Source organism: Cupressus sempervirens, chromosome 1, assembly GCF_028749045.1.
Source record: "Cupressus sempervirens isolate cs-2001-9-10 chromosome 1, ASM2874904v1, whole genome shotgun sequence".
In the NCBI taxonomy this organism is placed as follows: Eukaryota; Viridiplantae; Streptophyta; class Pinopsida; order Cupressales; family Cupressaceae; genus Cupressus; species Cupressus sempervirens.
Window position 1 is genome coordinate 486,035,194 of NC_143118.1, and position 8,322 is coordinate 486,043,515.

The following is an 8,322-nucleotide window of genomic DNA, read 5'->3' on the forward strand; positions in this document are numbered from 1 at the left end:
ATTCATGACTATGTTTGTCATTGATGTCAACATAACATTGTTTCTGTAAAGATTGTCAAAGTAGCAAATATAGATATTGATGGTATGGAAAATTATTTAATCATGCATAGTTATGGACATGTACAACATAGTGTCCTAATGACATGGTTAAGTGCAAAGAGACTAAGTCAATTATGTAGAAAAGTTGTACTTGAATTATAGAGAGAAGTTTAGAGATAGAGTATTGGAAAAGCAATTTCTAATGATTGTTGGGTATCTTACAGCCTAAATGTAATGAAGAGATGCATAGTTAGGTAGTGATAGAGGACAATTAGCTAATGATGTCAGTGAGCATACAAGCCTTAGTATCATATGTGTAAAGTTTTGTATAATCTATGAGTTGATAGTGCTATTGTAATTGTAATTAATTAATTTTAATTAATTGGGAAAGTCTCAAGGCCAACTGAAGGAATTATTATGAAGATATGGTATTAAGGAAAGATGTTTTCCTTGTTTGTAAAGAGAGCATATATATTGTGATCATTTTTCATGTGCAAAGTATGAAAAGAAGAAATTTTTTTACTAAATGTGTGTAAGTGATCCAAAGGATTATTGGATGCAAGATTCAAGATCTAGTTACAAGATCTGAAGGAGTAGAAGTCTAGTTGACAAGACAAAGAAAAAGGAAGTATATTTTAGTTCTACTATATTGCAAGGAATAATACAAAGATCATTTGGACTGTGGACTCATTTGTCTTGCCCTTGAAGCTATTTGGGCAGTGGGTCCATCTATCTTCCATAACTTCTAATAGGGTTTGAATCTCCTAATAGGGATTCAAAGTCTCTTAACAAGGACTCATATTTACTAAATGTTGTAATGGACTCCTAATAGGGTCTATCCTCTAGCAAGGAATACTTGTATTAGTACATCATCTTGTAGGTACCATCCCCACTAGGATTTTTCCTCTGATCAAGAGTTTCCCTAGTTAACATATATGGTGTTATTGTGTATGAGTAATTTTTTTATGCTTTTAGTTTATATTACTCATATGCTTAAGATTGTTTAAGATTTTCAATTGTGATATTAGTTGTATAATTGATTCACCAATCCCACCCAAACCCTGACCCACCCCCCCGCCCCCCCCGTCCTCCCTCTCAGGTATATCAGTGGGTTCTAACAATTGGTATCAAAGTTTTAGGTCATTGAAGAATAAGCTTAACAGCTTTGGGAGATCAATGAAGAATATATTTAGGAAGGATAATCCATGATTTGATGGGGAAAAATATGATAGTTGGAAGGGGAAGATGAAGACTCATCTACTATTCATGGGTCTAGGATATTAGTTCTTGACAAAATTTAGAAGTCAATCATTGAAGAAGAAAAGCTTGAAGGATGTAGTCAATAAGAGAGAGATCTATTCATATGTAACATGAGAGAAAGAGAAGCTCTACTAACAGCACTTTCATATCTAAGTATAATCTGGTAAAGTCACTTGTAACATATGATGAAATTTGGAAAGCTTTAGAATCTACTTTTGAAGGTGATGATCATGCAAAAAGAATGAGATTAAAAAATTGGATATGTGCATTTAAAGATACTAGAAAGATGGAAGATGAATCTATAAGAAGTTATATTGGTAGAATATCAAAAATGATTGCAAGTATTTAGTCTCATGGTGGAACCAAGGAAGATGATGAAGTCATATGGAAGATCTTAAAAATTTTGACACCACCATTCAAGCCAATAACACAGATGATTTAGCTAGTGATGCCTTGCACAAATGATTTCACTAAGGAATGATTACTTGGAAGATTAGAATTAGCTGAAGTAGATTTGAGATAGTTTGGTGAACTTGCAAGAGTTGAAACATCCTTTAGTACCCTAAACATTTGACCTAATCTGACAGGGAGTGTAGGCACCCATGGAGATTTTGCTAGTAGCAACAAAGCTGATGAAGACAATAAGATTGAGTAAGAAATATCCCTTTTGGTGAGAAGAGAAAAAGATGGTAAGAAAATCTTTGAATGTTGGATTTGTAATGAATTTTTTCATTATGCATCTAAATGTCCTAAAAGAGAGAAAAAGTATAAAGGGAAGTTTAACCCTAGAAGAGATAGAGATAGAAATTGTTTGTATGCAAATGAAGATGAATACTCTGATGAAAAAGGTCAAAATGAAAGTGATGATGAATTATAATTTGTGGGTATTAAGGAAGATGATCTTGATAGAGAAATTAGAGAAGAAAGAGCTCTAGCTACCCGAGTGGAAAAGAAGCTTGATTGCATAATTGATAATGGTTGTTCACATCACATGACTGGTGATATGAATAAGTTTGTTAAGTTCAAGAATCATGATGGAGGTAATTTTAGAGTTGGTAAAAATTCAATCTGTCATATAATAGGAATTGGGTCCATTACTCTTGATGGTAAAACTAATACTAATGATGTCTATTTTGTTGATGGATTGAAGCATAACTTGTTGAGTGTTAGACAATTGGTGGACAAGGGTTATATGTTGTAGTTCATTAAGAAGACCTACACTATCAAAGATAGAGATGGTAAGATGATTGGAATAGACACTAGATCTAGAGGTAATGTATTTCAGTAGAATCCTACTAAGATGACATGTCTAGTAGCTAAATTGGATAAAAGTTGGTTATGGCATAGAAGATTTTGACACATAAACTTTGATATCATTTTGAAGGTTGGTAGCACTTTTGTAGTCAGAGACTTGCCTAAGATTGTTAAGCCTACTAATTTTGTGTGTAACAAATGTATTTTGGCTAAGTAGAAGAAAGTATCATTCCCTAGCAAGAAGTTCCCTACCATAGAGAAGCTAGAGATCATTCACACAGATCTAAGTGGTCCTTCTAGAACAAGAGGATTCTATGGTGAAAGGCATTTTAACATTTTTGTTAATGATTTAACTATAATGATGTGGGTAACATTTCTTAAAGATAAATCTGAAGCTTTTGAGAAGTTTATGATATTTAAGAATAGAGTTGAGAATGCTACACCCTTAATATTGGTGTATATAGGGTTATGAATAGTCAACTTGTGGCTAACTTAATCCTTAATTAAGTCATGTTATCATTATTATTTTATTATTTAGGTAGGTAAGTCAACCTAGGTGTTATGTAGGGTTGTGTCTATTCAACCTAATCATAATTAGGTATATATAGGAGGTTGTGAGTCATATTTCAACATCATATTCTGAAGTGTGTTCTCATTAGAGATATTTGGATGTTTCCCCATTTAAGTGGCCTATTAATCTTAGTTAATATCGAGTATTTATATAATATTTCATATTATCTCTTCTAGTTTGCAAGTTATTTCATTACAAGTGGTATCAGAGCATGATCTTGGCACCATAGAGGTAAATTTTTTCTCAACATTGGCACAATTTTGGGAAGAGGATAACTTTTAGATTTTAGAAAAAATTTCAAATACTTTTAAAGGGTTTTTGAAGAACATATTAAAGAAGCTATAGTCCAAAATTTAGAGGAACTAGAGAAAATTTGAGGAAATTATTATAGAATTACTATTTCTACACAATTTATTAAGATCTTCATATCTCTCACATCCTATCAAATTTGAGTATAACTTGTATTGTATTTTTTAGTACATAGCAGAGGATCCTAAATTTCAAATCTTGAAGAATTTTTTTTTTAAATAAGCAAGATATTGTAAAATTAGGAAAATTCTCTCTCAAGATAGCAAATTTGGTAAGTTTTTTGGGGATTTTTTCTGAGTAAGGGTATCTTAGCCCTAGTAAGTTATAGTAAATAAATAAATAAATCAATAAAATAATTTATATTTCATTTATGTGATTTATTTCAAAAATATTGGTTTCCATCATGATGGGCCCTTCAACAAGAGGCAAAAAGAATGCTACCACATCGGGGAAATCCTCTGGTCAAGATTAGGAAGCAACAAAGGATAGTAATTCCAATGAGAAACTTAGTACATTCAAGGAAGAGGTTAAGAGGGATATGTGTAACCTAAATGAGCCTAGTGTTAATATTAAGTGTTTGAGATTTGATAGAGGAGGAGAATTCACCTCTAGAGAATTTTACATATTTTGTGAAGAAAATGGAATCAAAAGACAACTATCTACACCTAGAACACCTAATCAAAATGGGATTTCTAAGAGAAGAAATAAGTCTTTAGCAAAATTAGCTAGAGAAATATTATTTGAAAATGATATTTCTAAGAAATTCTAGAGAGGAATAGTTAATATAGCAGCATATACCATCGATAGAATACAAATCAGAAAAGGTATCATCAAGACATCTTATGAACTATGGTTTGGGAATTCACCATTAGTCAAATATTTTAGGATATTTGAGAGAAAATGTTATATTAAGAGAGATGATGACATTGGTAAGTTTGATCCAAGAAGTGATGAAGGTATGGTTCTTGGCTACTCATTGAAAATTAAGGCTTACAGATGTTTCAACTATAGAACTAAGATAATAGTTGAATGAGAAAATATAAGGATTGATGAGAATTTTGGAACTAAAGAAAAGATGATAGATTATAATTTAGAGAAAGAAGAGAGAAACCCTAAAATTGTTAGACATAATGCTAAAGTTTTGTTTAAGACTAATAATAACTTGCAGAATGATGTGCTAACTTTTGAGCATAAAGGAGAATAGAGTTCTAAACCTAGAGAAGAGATAAGAGTTGAGATGTCAACTCCTGCCCCTAATAGAAATATGACAAGGAATCACCCTCCTAAGTAGATAATTGGAAGTAAAGAAAATGGAATTATGATAAGGAATGGAGTAAATCAGAAGATATGCTTGATATCTCAAGTTGAACCCAAGTGCATAGATGTAGTCAAAGATAATCATTGGATCCAAGAAATGAAGGAAGAATTGGATTAGATAGTAAAGAATAATACATGGGAGTTATTTCCTAGATCAAAAGACAAGAATGTGATAGGAACAAAATGTGTTTTCAAGAATAAAATGAATGAGCAAGGAGAAGTTGTGAGAAACAAAGCCAAACTTGTTTGTAAAGGTTATTTACAGAAAGAAGGAATTGATTATGAGGAAACATATGCACCTGTAGCAACAAAGGAAGTAGCAAGGATGTTACTAGATTATGCAACGAACAAGAAATTTAAGGTTTATCAAATGGATGTTAGATCTTCCTTTCTGAATAGAGAACTAGAAGAAGAGGTTTATATTGAGTAGCCTAAAGGTTTTCCTTTATTAGAAGACAAACACATGGTATGCAGATTGAAGAAAGTTCTTGATGGTCTAAAGAAAGCACCAAGAACCTAGTATGCAAGGTTGGATAGTTACTTGGCAAAGCTTGGATTTGCTAAAGGTATGACAGAGTGTAACTTGTATCTGAAAGAAATTGAACATGGTTTTTTTATCATTGTAATATTTGTTGATGACATCATTTTTGGAGGTAATGATTAAGCTAGTGATAAATTTTTTGAGGAGATGAAGAATGAATTTGAAATAAGCATGATAGGAGAAATGAAGTTTTTCCTAGGTTTGCAAATTGTGAAAAATAATAATGGTATATTCATTTCACAAGATAAGTATCTAAAATATTTGTTGAAAAGGTTTGGTTTGGAAAGTTGTAAACTTGTTGGCACACCTATGATAACTAGTCATAGGTTATCCAACAAAGATGAGAAACCTATAGTGGAGTAGAAGAAGTATAGATCCATAGTTGGAGGTTAGCAGTATCTGACTCACACCAAATCATATATAGAAAATGAAGGTGGGATTGTAGCTATATTTCAAGATGATCCTAAGGAATATCATTTTGTAGCAATAAACAGAATATTCAGATATCTAAAAGGGACATCTAATTGTGTAATTTGGTATGATAGATCAAGTGATTTCAATTTGTGCGCATATACTAATGCTAATTGGGCAGGCAATATGGATGGCAGAAAGAGCACTAGTGGTGGAGCATTCTTTCTTCAAGGAAGATTGGTTTCTTAGTTAAGCAAGAAGCAAGATTATATTTCACAGAGCACTACTAAGGTAGAGTATGTTGTACTAGCAAATAATTGTAATCAAGTTATGTGGATGAAGAAGATGTTGAAGGATATTAGAATTGAGATTAAAGAACCTATTATCATTTACTATAATAACACAAGTATAGTAAGTATGTCTAAGAATATTGTATTGCATTCTAAGAAAAAGCATATATCTATTAAGTATCATGTGTTGAGAGAGAACGCAATAGAAAAGGAGATCAGATTGGAGCATTTCATTACTAAGGATCAAACTGTAGATATCTTTATGAAGTCTTTTCCTAAAGATACATTTGAGTACTTGAGAGGTATGCTTGGGGTTATGCCCCTACCTACTTCTAACTAGTTTATGCAAAGAGTGCATCACTCTAGTGGTATGAAGCACTATTATTTGACTAGACTAAATAATGATGCTTCCTACATGGGGGAGTATCTAGTATAAACTGAGTCATTAAGGACTCTTGGTATTTGGTATTTGGTATTGAATAGTGTCTTTGGACACTCAAGCTAGGTGATGACTTGGAGTAGCTAATTAAAAATTAGTATTTAACAATTGGTACATTAAGATTGAGGTCATTGACATTGATTTCAATGGGGAAGAGAATATGCATTAAAAGCTCTTCCTAAAGCATGGGGGAGAATATGCATGAGAAGAGCACAGAAGAAATAGCAAAGTTCTACTTGGTATTCTTGGAACTTAGATGTTTTCTATCTACATTGCCATCAATGCCAAAGGGGGATATTTTTAGCATGAATGTTGATGATACTACATTGCAGGAGTATCCTAAGCATTGGAGAGTATTGATATGTTATATTCATGAATATGTTTGTCATTGATGTCAACATAGCATTGTTTCTATAAAGATTGGCAAAGTAGAAGATAGATATATTGAAGATATGAATAATGGTTTGATTGTATGAACATGCATAGTTATGGACATGTAAAAAATAGTGTCTTGATGATGTGGCTAGGTGTATAGAGTCTAAGTTGATGTTGTACAAAAGTTTTACCTAATTTATGGAGAGTAGTTTAGAGAAAGAGTATTAGAAAAGAAGTTCTTGATGATTGTTAGCTATCTTACATCCTACATGTAATCAAGACATATGAATTTAGGTAGTGATAAAGGAAATTCAATTGATGGTTTCAATGAGTGTGCACACCTTAGTATCACATGTGTAAACTTTTTGTATATATTGTGAGTCGACAGTGCTATTGTAATTGCAATTAAATTAATTGGGAAAGCCTCAAGGCTAACTCAAGGAATTATTTTGAAGATATGGTATAAAGGAAAGATGTTTTCCTTTTTTACAAAGAGAGCATGTATGTTGTGATCATTTTTCAAGTACAAAGTGTGAAAACAAGGAGAGTGCTTACTAAATGTGTGTAAGTGATCCAAGGGATTATTCGATGCAAGATTCAAGATCTAGTTACAAGATCTAAAGGAGTAGAGGTCTAGTTGATAGGATAGAGACAGAGGAAGGAAGTACATTTCAATTCTATTCTTTGGTAAGGAATAATACAAAGATCATTTGGATAGTGGGTTCATTGGTCTTTCCCTTGAAATTTTTTTGGTAGTGGATCCAACTATCTTCCACAACTAATAATGTTGGTATTTCTTAATAGGGATACAAAGTCTCCTAACAGGGACTCATATTTACTAAATGTTGTAACAAACTACTAATAAGGAATATTTATATTAGTACATCATCTTATGGGTACCATCCCTAGAAGGATTTCCTCTCTAATCAAGGCTTTCCCTAGTTAACATATATAATGTTATGGTGTATGAGTATCTTGTTGTGGTTTTAGTTTACATTACTCATATGTTTAAGATTGTTAATTATGATATTAGTTGTATAACTGATTCACACCCCCCACCCCGACCCACCCCACCCCCCTGCCTTAGTTATATCAATGGATTATATATTCTAACAACTTCCATTTCCTAGGGATATAGTGTTGAAAACAATTGGTTAATTATATATTGTCTTTGATGTTACACAAAATGTCATATCTTTACTAGTCAGTGTATGTTGAGCTCACTCAAGAAATGAAGATAGTTTCCTATGTCTTCTAAGCATTCCGGTGTTTTCCAAGTTAATAAGGTAATCTCTACCTATACACTCGAAAGTGTCCGACTCTAAACCCTTCTATCCAAACGATTCCATGAGTTCGAAATGCTTGGATGCTGGTTTAGAGCTCCCTATCCACGGAGTGCAAGAGAGTGTATTTCAAGTTCAAGGGCTCTCAGATGAGCCTTAGAGCTACTCTTCTTGCTAGTAAACCATGCAATGGGACGTTCCAAAGATGAGATGCAAGAATGCAAATGTCCCAA